At 34.6% G+C, this 15,704-nt stretch overlaps 1 protein-coding gene across 1 annotated transcript in view; it reads right to left on the bottom strand.

The window, feature by feature from the left end:
• The window catches only part of LanA (laminin subunit alpha), a 61,135-nt gene that overhangs the window by 34,224 nt on the left and 11,207 nt on the right, over window positions 1-15,704 (bottom strand). The window lies entirely within an intron of this gene.

The following is a 15,704-nucleotide window of genomic DNA, read 5'->3' as shown; positions in this document are numbered from 1 at the left end:
TAAAAATAAAATATTAAATTCTTGCAATGCATACATTATTCATTAAAATAACTATTTTATTTATTTTATCAGCATTTAAATTGTATCGTTTTATAGCATTTTTGTAGCGCTCATTTTTTCAAATATGGATCTAAAAGTTATGCGCAGAGGCATTTTTTTTTCATTTCAATTTTTGCCATAACAGGTTACCCCAAATTTGTATATGTAGGATTTAGTTTTCTAACCTAGGAGAATGCATGCATGAATGATTGTGTTGGCACGCTTGAGTAGAATGAATAGTGAGGTTGGTAACACGTAATGCGCCGAATAATCCGTTGTGGCGCTAGTTGTGTAGGTTATTTAATCTATTAGTCATTATTTTCATAATTGAATGTGATGTATGAGTGGAATTTTGATCTTCAGTTTCAGCATTGAGCTATTTTCCATGCCGACCCGTCTTTTTATTTCCCTTTCACACCCTTCGTCATACGAAAGCATTGATCCGAGATAAATGAACAAAAACTTCAAGATCAGATATAGCATCCGTCGTCACGAGTTGGCCATGTCGATCCACTATCATAATCTTTGTTTTCGATCTGTTCATCTCGAGTCCTAGTATTCTGGATTAAGTCCGCCATTTCCTCTTCAGAGTTGGTGTCATCGGCTTATCTGAGATTGAATATGCTTTTACCACCCATTTTTACCCCTCTTCCCAGTCATCAAGCGCCCTTCTCACAACATAAGTAATAAAATTTCAATCAATATAGAATACAATAGACATCTATGGACAAAATGATACAATTAACAAATTTTTGATATACAGAAAATTTGCGAGAAATACTTTTTACAGAGTATGTGGGTAGCATATTTATAAGAATCAGCAAATTTGGGATGCTAGAAACTCTTATTTTAGGAGAAACGATAGGATGTTTCCTATATATGTATGACCATATATATAAAAGCAATAGGTATGTATGTTTTTTGCTTTGACAAGTTTGGAGATTTCCAAAAGTTCATAAGAATGCAGAAGATCGAGACACTAACAAGAACATACATACATATACGAAGGCACATTCATATCTATGCTCATTTGTACAAACCGCGAGCATATCGCGGGAATAGGTACACCAGAAAGCAGGGAATTGAACCGTGGCCACTGTCGAAGATACATGCACTTTTGTACGTGGATGGCCGGGCGAGCTTGCAGGGATCTTTTATATTTACTGCTGATTCTTATATATTGGTGCTGGCTATAGGTGCAAGACATTTCCTACTTTGTATTTTATTACTCTCTGTATTTTTTCGACCACTGTCCATGTGCCCACTCCATATAAAAATACGCGGAAGACCAAAGCTCGGACCAGACGCATTTCGGTAGACATGGTGATGCCTTGGTTTTTCCAAATTTTGCTCAGTTTCGATATTGAGCTTTTTGCGATGCCTATTCGTCTTTTTATTTCCCTTTCACACCCTTATGATTATGTACATATCTGTATCTCTGTGTTTTTTTTGGATCACTGTGGCGCATTAGGGACTCCTACCACAATGGTCCAAACTTAAATTTAAATAAATATAATAATTTCCCAAACTCCCATTTTTGTGTTCGGCTCTTTTTTTGTGACCTTAGCATCGATGAATTGCCGCCCTTTACTGATAACGTTTTTATCAATGTATTCCCAAATTTACAATCGACAAAAGAATTTTTTGTCGTCACTCGCTTCGAAACATTTCGTAGTGAGCAACTTTTTAAAAAGCCCATGAGCCTGAAATACGCCGATAGGCGTTGTTTTTTGAGTATGTAAAAATTAACAATACTACCCGCTAAGCCTTTCCAGGTAGCATTGATAAAAAATGCATTGAACATGGGTAATGTAATCCGTGTCAATGTTTATAAAGACTGCTTTACACCGAAATTTCTGAATTTATAACCATAGCAGAATTTCTCGACGGAAATCCCTAGCTGCTGTGTATTTTAGATTGTGGCTTGCCATTTATTTTATTTATTTTACATACATACCAGGAAGGCCTTACAGGTAACCCCAATGCGCCTTCCTGGCCAATTACAAATATTGCAGCATTTTTTTTTATTATACAAGTCTCTGAATTACGAGACACTGAAAAACTCGCAAATTAACGAGACACCTATGAATTGTAAATTTTATTGTAAATTAATCAATCTCAAATAGTGGTGACATAGTAGGTAGGAAGGATATTTAGACAATTTTACCGGGAACCGTTTCAACAGTGAAATCAGAAAAAAATGACAAACTCTGATAGGAAACGATCAACCTGGAGCCACAAATATCCAGGTCTGACCAGCAGCACCACATATATACTCAGAAAAAATCTTTTCAATCGAGGTCAGCTCATGGGATCGAACCCGGCGCCTCTCGACGCTAAGCAGAAGCTTAACGACCAAGCTATGCTGCTGGCATAGATTTAGATCGTGAGCATTACATTTTAACAACAATGAAGAAGATGGAACTACTTTTGGAAGAATACATTCATTAATAGACTTCTTTTGTTTATTTTATATTGTTGCAAGATATATTAGAGAGTCTAAACACACCTTTACAAAACTCGAAATCCTCGGCAGTAGTTATCTAGGGTTTGTTCGGATTAAATACAATTTTTATACCGGCTTTCTATTGTATTTCTAAATAATTCTATGTAGTTGGAAATGTTGGCCAAATTTTCAGCGTGGCGGGCTTTCAACAGAAAAGACGTGTCAGCACTCAAAGAAAAGTTTGTCGATCAATATGAATCGAGATTTAGTAAAATAACCGACTGGAATCCAGTTCGAGAAACCATACATAAATCAGACTGGCAAAATCTCATCGCCATCCTTAATCATGCTCATTAATAAACGACCATATTTTGGCACGCCGGAGACCCTGGGCGTGAATCTGAGTGTGGAAGAAACAATGACGGGAACAAGGTCCAGCTCGCTGGCACCACTTGATGTTAATTGTCTAGTTACAATTAATATCAGCGTAACATACGACAGCGATCGCCCCCGCCATCCTATGAGATAACATGCCGAACTGCGACGATAACGCGCTAGCTTCCGTTCCAGATACGCTCTCGTTGTGGGCCACAGCCACCAAACTTGACGACATCCTCAGGAATACCAACTTCACATCCAACGATCATCATTCCAAATCATTCGATCATCATTCCAAATCCCCAATAATGACGGGGGCACATTTAGAAACAAGCCACAAAGAAGCATCCTCCTTTAGAGACTGTTAGTTACCAGCTAAGGCAAAAGCTTGAATTTGGCGCCCCCTCCCCCCCCCCCTTCAAAAATCGTATTTTAACTCATTTTATATTCAATATACAAATCAATTTTCGTCAACTGTGTAAATTATGTATATTTTTTTAATTATTATACAACATCAATTAATCAAGCACACTCGTCTAACAGATTGCTCCAAAGCGACGAGTGTGCTAAAATGATTAAGAAAGGACAAAAGGAAAAAAGTACATGAAATTTTACAATTAAAAATACTTAAATAAAGAAAAGATAAATAAATAAACATGTCAACAACAAAAAAAAAATCATAACCTTCGCGATCATGGTCGCGACTTCCGTAACTTAGAAAGTGGTGTAGAGAATGAAGAGAGATGTGACAAATGTCAACGGCACAATCCAGTGAATTTAAGAAACAGAGGCCACGAGGAATGGGAGAATAACTAAAAGCCACAGTTCTAGCCAGACATTTAACAATGTAACATATACTTAATATGTTTCATTGTCAAGAAAAAATACTTACAAAAATATTCTATTCACATTTGACAAATGTACACACAAAAAAATATTTAACACTAGCTGAACCCGGCATGCGTTGCAATGCCACAATAACGCATGCAATTCCCGTTCCCGTTCCCGTTCCTATTCCCGTTCTGGTTCCCGTTACCATTTGTCGGAAAAACACAGACAGCGAACACATTTGAAATTATTCAATTATTTGTTTATTTTAACAACGCATGTCGCAATGCGAAAACATTTGAAATTATTGCGTTGCAATGCCACTCATTCCCGTTTTACCCATTTCCGTTCCCGTTTTCGTACGATTTTTTTCACAGTAATCTTCCCGCACATGCATACAACAAATCCTGAAAGTTCCATCGTATCGATCAATTTTTTTTATTAGACGCAAATAGAGAATAATAACTAAAGCCCGGACCCTGAGGGGGCCGTTTATTGTTCAAATGTTGTAAATGCATTGTTAAAGGTTTGCCGAACCTTTTTACAAAGCCTTTACAACAATTGAACAATAAACGGCACGCTTCCGGTCCTACCTCTAATAATAACTAACGAATTTACTAGAATTTTTTTATATTAAAAATGCATCTTCCTTGCATCGTCCATTGTTCTAGCCATTGTGTTGCGTGCTTTCAATTGAAAGTACATATACAAAAATTATTGAGTCTGTTCTGATCCTTTAAAGATATTAAATAACTATTTTTAGTTAACTGAAAGATCCTTCAGCTTATTCGACGGTTACTAAAGAAAATTATATGTGCTCTTTTCATATTTTTATAGCTTGCTGTCAAGTATAAATATCTGTTAATCCAATTTTTTTGAAAATTTTCATTCATTCAAGGCGGGAACATTATCTTGGCATTTATTATTTTACTTCAAATTATTTCTTAAAAATTTGAGACTTTGTCTCATTCAAAATTTTTATGTTTCGACTTAAAGCGCAGACACACAGAATCGTACGGCACAGCATGACTCCAGCTGTGAATGGGCGTCTCATATCATTGTGCAAAACTATAAAAAAAAACACGTGCCGCTTACTATTCTGTGTGTCTGTACCTTTACAATTAATTCCACAAGGAAATAGTTATACAAAAAGTCAAAGTCAAAATGGATATTAAATTTTTTTCATATATTCAGACGCAGTTTTGTAACCGAGCGCTTTTTGCTGGGGCGGTTTTGTCTTCCGCGGTTTTTACGCCTCGCGATTATGTCGGGGAGGTTATGCCGGGGCGCTTTTGTCGATTCCTGCAAATTCATTTAACTTTTATATAATATAAAAACTGCACCTACACATAAAAGGTGCCACTAATGACTGAATTACTACAATATTGCCACTAACGACTGGGGCAGTCGGATGGACTTGGAAGTATCAACTAAATGATTTAGTCAGAAAATGCACTGCTCTAACTATTTACTATGATCGTAGATTCCATGGTCTGATTTATTTATTTATACAGGTATACACCCATTTCTTATTTTACTTGACATCTATGATCAAACATTATACATAAATATTATAAGTATTATTCAAGGCCAATTAAAGACATTGATGAATAATCATAGAGACATTTGTGGAGAAATTTGTAGCATTTTATCAATCAGCAAATTCGAAATGTTGTAAACTCGAATTTTGTGAGAAACAGGACAGGGTTACGAAGTTGTTGGAACCGTTTTAATGAAATCGGATATATTCGAAAACTTTGGCAGGAAAAGATCGACTTTGGAGAGACATATCCAAGATCAGGCCAGCTGCACAAAGCCAGGGATTGAACCCGTGACCACACAATTGAAAACATTACAAGCTAACCTCTGATCTATGCTGCTGATACTCCGGAAGCAATATAAATATAATATTAATCATTAATTTTTTATTGTCATTTATTCATTTTTATGTATTTATTATAGTAATTGAATAGTAAAAAATTGTACGATTCAACATGAGTCTATTTGAATTAGATTAATGTTTTTAAAACATTTTTTACAGTTCTTGTTTAAGTGTAAGACTGGTGTGACGCATTGGGGCAACCTGTCAGGTCACATCGGTCATTAATTTGTTATTCTTTATTCATTTGTGTATTAATTATAATAATAAAATAAATAAAACAGGCTTTCATGCCGGAGACGCAGTATCATTGGGAATGAGAATAAATAAATGGAGAAATGAAGTGGTTTATTGCTATTTTTACTTACCTCCTTTACGTTTCACATGGCTTTTTAACATACCCGAAACCCCAAATAACCGAGGACAGGACTTGAAAGGATCAATTGACGAATTTAGTTGAAATTTTCTAAATGTATATTTAGCTGTTACTCCAGAAGTGGCGAGAAAAAGATTTCATTACTTTTTTAAAGTACATATTATGTGTCTTAATTTTTTTGTATAATGAACTACCAAATGTCAAACGGTCTTCTGCTATGCCGATTCCTTTTGTATTCGAATTAATCTGGTTTAAAGGTCATCATGAATGCATCATCTGCGTACATTCTGATTACACACCCACAAATTGGGCTTTAAGATTCGATAGTAATTAAAGCAGTGATTCTCAACATGTGCGTAAATATAGTGTAAATAAAAACAACGAGATAGCGCACTCTTTCAAGACGCTGGCCTAGTGACCTTTATATAGGGGAACTCCGATAAAAAATACATTCAAATATTGGATCGTGAATGACGTAACGAAATTATCTTTCATTATTTATGAAACATATTACAATACATAGTAAAATTTAGATTTAATGAGCTAATTGGTGGGGGGGGGGGGTCGGCCATCTTCAAAATCCGTTAAATATGTAGCTAATAACAATTCTATTTGAAACCATCACTTTAAGTATTGATTTATGTATATAAGAATCGCTTGGTTAATATTTTCATTGTCATTTTAAAGTCCAGATCATTTGATCTTCTAGAACTGATTTAAAAATATTATTCTCACTTCAAATATGTACAACAACTTGACGGCAATTAAAAATTGACTTAAAAATAAACAAAAAAATCATTTAATACTTGGAAAAAGAGTCGTTTGCAAAAATTTACAAAACATCTCAAATCGGAACTTCACGGAAACAACCATAAAATATAATATGTAGAAGCGTACGCGGAAAGGTCTTTGACTTAGCTAATAACCCCAACAGCATTTCTAAATAGATCGCATTCTAAAATAGTTACAACCAGAGATGGAGAGTGCATCTATGCATTATAAGAGTCGTTTTATATGAAAGTGGAACATGTTAATTTTTCAAACAAAAAAAAAGCAATCCACGGCCATGTGGATTGCCATTGAACAATGCTTTCATCCAAACTACATACGTTATATATGTACACTTTTTCCATAATAATTACAAACATATATTAAAAAAAAATTCGGGTGTGACCAACCCATGACTTTATCTATGTATTTGAGGAATATAAGAAGGTTACAAAACAAAATTCAATATTGAACTAATAACTATGATAGCGATACAAATTGAGCGCGAATATATGCAAATACTTGCACAAGACAAAAGTTCTACTTCCGGTTGTCGGATTTTGTTCAAATTTTTTTTATTATTTAAAATCAGTATAATTATAATACACATTAAATATCAAGAGGATAAAAATAATATAAAAGGTCAAAATAAAATAATGAAATATTGTTTTAAAAAAAAATACTACTTCCGGTTTACAAATTCTGACCAAAACGTTATCAAATCTAAGTTAGTACATAAAGAATACAAATATAAATTTTCAGCTCAATACGTTTAGGGGTGTGGACAGGATCCAGGCGACAACATTTTTATCCTTTGTAATAGGAGAAAATCCCACTTCCGGTTCATTAAATTTGGTGATTTAATTTTTTAATTTTACTTAAAATCACTATCTTTATTATACACAATAAATATCAAGACGCTTAAAATAATTTAAAAGGTCAAAATAAATTAATGAAAAAATAATGAAATATTGTTTTTAAAAAAAATACTACTTCCGGTTTACGAATTCTGACCAAAACGTTACCAAATCTAAGTTAGTACATAAAAAACACAAATATAAATTTTCAGCTTAATACGTTCAGGGGTGTGGACAGGATCCAGGCGACAACATTTTTGACCTTTCTAAGACGAGAAAATCTCTCTTCCGGTTCATTAAATTTGGTGATTTAATTTTTTAATTTTACTTAAAACCACTATTTTTATTATACACAATAAATATCAAGACGCTTAAAATAATTTAAAAGGTCAAAATAAAATAATGAAATATTGTTTTAAAAAAAAATACTACTTCCGGTTTGCGAATTCTGACCAAAATGTTACCAAATCTAAGTTAATACATAAAGAATACAATTATAAATTTTCAGCTTAATACGTTTAGGGGTTTGGTCAGGATCCAGGCGACAACATTTTTGACCTTTCTAAGACGAGAAAATCTCTCTTCCGGTTCATTAAATTTGGTGATTTTATTTTTTATTTTTACTTAAAATCACTATCTTTATTATACACAATAAATATCAAGACGCTTAAAATAATTTAAAAGGTCAAAATAAATTAATGAAAAAATAATGAAATATTGTTTTTAAAAAAAATACTACTTCCGGTTTACGAATTCTGACCAAAACGTTACCAAATCTAAGTTAGTACATAAACAACACAAATATAAATTTTCAGCTTAATACGTTCAGGGGTGTGGACAGGATCCAGGCGACAACATTTTTGACCTTTCTAAGACGAGAAAATCTCTCTTCCGGTTCATTAAATTTGGTGATTTAATTTTTTAATTTTACTTAAAACCACTATCTTTATTATACACAATAAATATCAAGACGCTTAAAATAATTTAAAAGGTCAAAATAAAATAATGAAAAAATAATGAAATATTGTTTTAAAAAAAAATACTACTTCCGGTTTGCGAATTCTGACCAAAATGTTACCAAATCTAAGTTAATACATAAAGAATACAATTATAAATTTTCAGCTTAATACGTTTAGGGGTTTGGTCAGGATCCAGGCGACAACATTTTTGACCTTTCTAAGACGAGAAAATCTCTCTTCCGGTTCATTAAATTTGGTGATTTTATTTTTTATTTTTACTTAAAATCACTATCTTTATTATACACAATAAATATCAAGACGCTTAAAATAATTTAAAAGGTCAAAATAAATTAATGAAAAAATAATGAAATATTGTTTTTAAAAAAAATACTACTTCCGGTTTACGAATTCTGACCAAAACGTTACCAAATCTAAGTTAGTACATAAACAACACAAATATAAATTTTCAGCTTAATACGTTCAGGGGTGTGGACAGGATCCAGGCGACAACATTTTTGACCTTTCTAAGACGAGAAAATCCCACTTCCGGTTCATTAAATTTGATGATTTTATTTTTTATTTTTACTTAAAATCACTATCTTTATTATACACAATAAATATCAAGACGCTTAAAATAATTTAAAAGGTCAAAATAAAATAATGAAAAAATAATGAAATATTGTTTTTAAAAAAAATACTACTTCCGGTATACGAATTCTGACCAAAACGTTACCAAATCTAAGTTAGTACATAAATAATATAAATATAAATTTTCAGCTTAATACGTTCAGGGGTGTGGTCAGGATCCAGGCGACAACATTTTGACCTTCCTTCCGGATGCTTCCGGAAGGGAAAAAATCCCACTTCCGGTTTATTAAAATTAGTGATTTTTTTTTATTTTAATCACATTGATACAAGAATTATACTTGCATTTTTTCGTGAAGACCACACATGTTTAAGGGGTCGAAAAAAATAGTGGAAGAAAAATCGAACAAGAGTAAACTGCCACTTCCGGTCGACGGACGCTTACCAAATTTTATACATAACTTGGTATTGAGCCTTAACTGATCGATATGAAATTTCAGTTCGAATAATCAAAAGGCTTTTGAGAAAAACATAAAAAACCTCGATTCTCTAGAGTAAAAGTACTACTTCCGGTTCAGATAAAAATATTTAAAAAATATAAAATTATAAAAATTATTATTTCTAGTACATGCAAAAAAAATTCAGTCCGATTCAGTTAGTAGTTTGGGAGAAAATCGAATTCAAAAACTTAAAAAAAAGAGGACACCTATAAGGGGAGGTACCATTTCCGGTCAACTTAAAAATTTGAAAAAAATTTACGTAGTGTCTATAAGAATTTCATTAACCGATACTAAGTTTTGGTTCGATAGGACTAACGGTGTTGAAAAAATCCCCAAAGTACACAGACACACACACAGACACACACACAGACACACACACAGACACACACACAGACACACACACAGACACACACACAGACACACACACATTTTTTCTAGATCATTAAAACGTGATCAGTAATCGATTCTGAGTTCGAATCAGTCAAAATCTCGAGTTCGAATTTTCGCATGATCACAAAACTTCATCTATTGTTACTACGTACATAGATAAAGTAAAAAGCAAGAGATTTATGTAATAAGTATAACGCATGCCGGGTTCAGCTAGTATAAATGCATATTTACAGGCTATTATAATTTATAATAGCCTGTAAATATAATTTATAAAGCAAAGGGAATAAAAACAACACCCTGGGGCAAATTATGAGTTAAAAAAACTGTTGAAAATGTATGGTTTGAAGAAATTTCGGACGACATACTAAAAAAAGTCGTATTGTCCCCGCCGGCAGGTACCATCCCATCATAGAAGCAAGACGATTGACTTTAATTATTATATTACTATTTATTGTTGTCATGAAAAATATATACTGTAATATTATTTTAGCTAGAGACATTTGAAATACATATAAGAAAAATGCCCTATTTTGCTTTTTTTTTTAATTCGTATCTCGCCTAAATTTAAAAATATAAATAATATTTTTTAATCGTAAAACATGTTAAATAGTTGAAATCAAATAATAAAACCAAAAAAACTTGTGTAAAGCTTCATGTAATTAAAAAAAATCGAAAACATCGAACAATTGAAAGTGATGCGATTTCTCTGCATGTTACTGTATATATAATACTCGGAATAATTTTTTTTCAATTGAGGTCAACCGAGGGGATCGAACCCGGCAACCAACTTTGCAAATCTATGATAGAAAATTTCACAATACAGCACTGAATTCGGTTAAATTCAGGATGAATCGATATCAAAAAATGGTTGATTTTTTACAAGGCTTTATAAGCTTTTCTTGTACAACAATTTTTAATTGTTAGCAAACGAATGATTTGGTTCAGTAAGATGTCTCCAGTAAGAGGTTCAGTAAATGTTTTAAAGCTATGACAAATTTGCGACGAAAACCTTGTGCGTATTTCCTTGAATCAGTGACAATAAATTGACATATCACCCCCCCCCCCTCCCCTCGTTTATAAACACAAGAATATGTGCATTTATTCTCAAAATGCACTTCTATGAAGCATAACGAGGTAAATACGCGTACGGTTTATCTACAACCAACACTTTACTGTACGCGTGGGCCAAATGCAAGAAAATAAGACAAATTAGCCAATAAACCGACTGTGTACTCGACAGATAAGAGCAATCATTATGGGCAATATTTAAATTGGGAATACTAAACTGACCTAGATTCGAACGAATACGCAAAAAAAAAATTTTAGATCAACCACATTCTTAGATTATATACACATATCGTATCCACTTACGTATTTCATTAACATGCGTACATTCATATGTATTTATCAAGGCGCACTGGATCATACGGCACGCCTTGCCCAGGTGGATTTCAGCTGTGGTGGGCGTATCGTCATGTCATTGTTAATTCGTACGATCTTATTATTTCGACAAGTTTCTCGTACACGTAGTTGCTCATGGTCACTCTTGGTCACCCAACTCGGGCAACCAGAAGCGACCAAGAATTCGCTCACTAAACCTATAAGAATTTTCAATACGTGATGATATAGTCCATCCAGTGTAAGATAACAGGCCGGGTCACACCGTGCGACTTGAGTAGGGGCGACCAGACCAATGTATGCAGTTACCTGGGGCATGCCACACCCGTCTTCTTTCTTCTTTGTCGCTCACATTTCCATACATTTTTCCTGGTCGCGCAGCTTGTCAGCCGACAAAGTTGCATGGTGTGACCCGGGTCTTAGGTAAGTGTCATCCTTACAGATCGGCTCTATCGAACTCTACTCGATCGGTTAATTTGTATGGTCAGCCTTATTTTTTGCTCTCTAGCTTTGTAGTTTGCCCTCTTTCCTGGAAAATAATCCTGTCGTGCCTATCTTACGCCGGATGGACAATATACATTTTGAGGTAGTGCGGCGGTTACTTAACCCTTTGCCCGCGATGACCTCTATAGACGTCATGCGTAAAATGCCAGTATCGAGAATACTTCAGGCGTGATTAACTATTTAAAAAGTACTTCAGGTGTCAATTTACATATCTTACAATATATACTTACGGTCGAAAACTCAATCTACGAATACGCTAAAAAATTACCGCAAAAGTTAGCGCGTGCAAAAATTTAAGTAAAAAAATCGCCGTGACCAGACCTAAGCCAGCAGTATAGCTCGGTAGTTGGGCTTTTGCTTAGGGCCGAGAGGACGCCGGGTTCGATCCCGATCGTGTATTTTCTGTAATGCTGCTGGTCAGACTTGGATATTTGTGACTCCAGGTCGATCGTTTTCTATCAGAATTTGACAATTTTTCTAATTTCATTGTTGAAATGATTACTGATTAAATTCGCTAAAAACCTTCCTACATACTATGTCACCACTATATGATTATATATACTATGATTAATGTATAATAAAACATTAGGTACAAATTCATAGATATCTCGTTAATTTGGAGTTTTCAGTGTTTCGTAATTCAGCGACTTGTGTAATAAAAATGCTACATTGTTTGTAATTGACCAGGTAGGCGCATTGGGGTTTACCTGTTAGGCCTTTCTGGTATATTCGTAATATATGTATAGAGCCGACAAATAATCTCACTGGGCTGGTGAATTTATGACTTGTAAACCGGTGAGTCGCCTAGTGTGGCATGCTCCATATAACTGCATAAATTTGATCTGCCCACACAATAAAGTCACCCTGAGATGCCCGCAAGTCACCCGGTGTAGCCGGGGGTAATTGGATTATTAGTCACATTGCGGTAGTCACAAAGATAATTTTTGCCATTAAAATCGCGAATACGCAATATTTGGCACTCAAGTTCTCGTTAGTGTGATAGTTATCGTTAGTATGATGGACTTTTCGGCTGCCAGATGTTCCGTTATATAGATTTTAGTGACTTTGTGACCAGAAATCACCGAACCGTTACCGGACTCTTAGAAGAAAAAAATAAAATTAATATCGAAAATTGTACACGTGTGTCTTGAGCTCTGTACAGAACGATTCATTGATCAATTCGAGCCAAAATAAATATCGGAATGAGAAAAAAAAATGGTCATGATTCATGAGACACATTTTTTTCATCACCTAGAAGACACTCCTTTGATAAAATTATAAAGCACGATAAGACACATTCCGAAAGAATAAAGTTACCATTCATGGCATAAGTACGAAAGCGATGATATCATATTTACCCAAACCAAACGCTTATCAGACACAATATCATCATTGTAACCGTACAAATTTATCAATACTAATAAAAAATAATTGTCATATGTATGTAGTCATTGACTTCACGATCTAGATTTCAATCCCTTCACCACGGAACTGTAAAGAGGCAAACGCTTTGGAGCAGATTTTATTCCCTGATATTATATAATAAACCACATAAAACACATATAAAGCTACTTTCGAGCTGCCATTGCATAGATTTGAGTTTTTTTCATATTTTGCACTAAAATTAAAAATAACCTGAATCAGCTATCACAAATTTTGTCAGACGAAAAAGCGAAAGCAAACTGATATGAGGCTTAAAAAATAGACTTAAGATGTACATATGTATTGTGAACATAATATATCAACAATAAACAAATTACATGAATTGGATTGCTGATTTTTACTACACTGGAGTTATTTCCGTTGTTCCAACGGTGTTTTTGGAAAGGAATTGGTACATGAAGTACACCCGAGGCTATTGTCGCTAGCCGTTTCAGCATGCACAGGTCTTCCGGTCAATTCATATCGCCCTCTCACACCATTCTTTCATACAATCCCTGCACGCTCGCCCGGCCGTCCGCGTACAAAAGAGCATGTATCTTCGACAGTGGTCACGGTTCAATTCCCTGCATTCTGGTGTACCTACTCCCGCGATATGCTCGTGATTTGTACAAATTAGCATAGATATAAATGTGCCTTGGTTAGTGTTTCGATCTCCTGCATTCTTATGAACTTTTGGAAATCTCCAAACTTGTCAAAGCAAAAAACATACATACCTATTGCTTTTATATGTATATGTTCATACATATGTATATAGGAAACATCCTATCGTTTCTCCTAAAATAAGAGTTTCTAACATCCTGAATTTGCTGATTCTTATAAATATGCTACCTACATACTCTGTAAAAAGTATTTCTCGCAGATTTTCTGTATATCAAAATTTTGTTAATTGTATCAGTTTGTCCATAGATGTCTATTGTATTCTATATTGTTTGACATTTTATTACTTATGTTGTGAGAAGGGCGATTGATGACTGGGAAGAAGGGGTAAAAATGGGTGGCAAAAGCATCTCAGATAAGCCGATGACACCAACTCTGAAGAGGAAATGGCGGACTTAATCCAGAATACTTGGACTCGAGATGAAAAGATCGAAAACAAAGATTATGATAGTGGATCGACATGGCCAACTCGTGAGGACGGATGCTATATCTGATCTTGAAGTTTTTGTTCATTTATCTCGGATCAATGCTTTCGTATGACGAAGGGTGTGAAAGGGAAATAAAAAGACGGGTCGGCATGGAAAAAAGTTCAATGCTGAAACTGAAGATCAAAATTCCACTCATATGTAAATCACAGTGGATCGACATGGCCAACTCTGGTTATCAGATATAACGGATATAACGGATGCTATATCTGATCTTGAAGTTTTTGTTCATTTATCTCGGATCAATGCTTTCGTATGACGAAGGGTGGGAAAGGGAAATAAAAAGACGGGTCGGCATGGCAAAAAACTCTATGTCGAAACTGAGCAAAGTTTGGAAAAACCAAGGCATCACCATATCTAAGAAAATGCATCTGGTCCCCGTATTTCCATACTGAGTAGACACATCTACGGTATAAGCACGATAAAGGCAGAGAATAAAATACAAAGTAGGAAATGTATTGCACCTACATACATATGTATAACCAGCACCAATATATAAGAACCAGCCGCAAATAGAAAACATCCCTGCGAGGCCCAAATGGAAGAGAGGAGATCAAAATTCCACTCAAACGTACATCACATTCAATTATGAATATAATGATGAGCGCAGGCTATCAGATAAACGGGTTCAAATAATCTCCAATAGCCTACGCTCGCTGAAGTGGAAAATGTCACATTCAGGCTCAGCAGCAACAATTTCGAATAGGAGCCATTCGATAAAGAACTGTGCGAGCAGAAGGTACAACCATCAAATGATGTTGTCTACCGCGCACATTATTATTAGGGACATTAAGTCCCAACTGTTCCAGCAACGACGGGTATGACGTATTACCACATAGAAGCTGGAGAACAGAACGAATTAATGAGAAGTTTCTCCAAATTTCAAGGGAATTATATCCAAGCGTGGCCAAAAGGAAAGGTGTAGGGCAGAGATATGGGTAATACCCATACTTTTTCCTATATAGGAAACGAAGAAAAGCTTTTTGCGCTTTCTCAATCATAAGAGAGTAATTTGCTTCATGCGGATTCCATACAATCGCATTATATTCTCGCTTGTTTCTCACAAATTAGTTGAAAATCAAGCGGGAAGTCAAAAGTTTGGAGAATAGGTCGTAGATTCCACTAGCTTCAACAAGACGGATCCAATGGAATATCCGTGACAATAGAGCGAATGTGCACGTCCATAGCTCATAATTGCACATTTATTAGTAT

The sequence above is a fragment of the Arctopsyche grandis genome, chromosome 2, assembly GCF_051622035.1.
Source record: "Arctopsyche grandis isolate Sample6627 chromosome 2, ASM5162203v2, whole genome shotgun sequence".
Lineage (NCBI taxonomy): Eukaryota > Metazoa > Arthropoda > Insecta > Trichoptera > Hydropsychidae > Arctopsyche > Arctopsyche grandis.
This window is presented reverse-complemented; position numbering and strand designations above follow the sequence as displayed.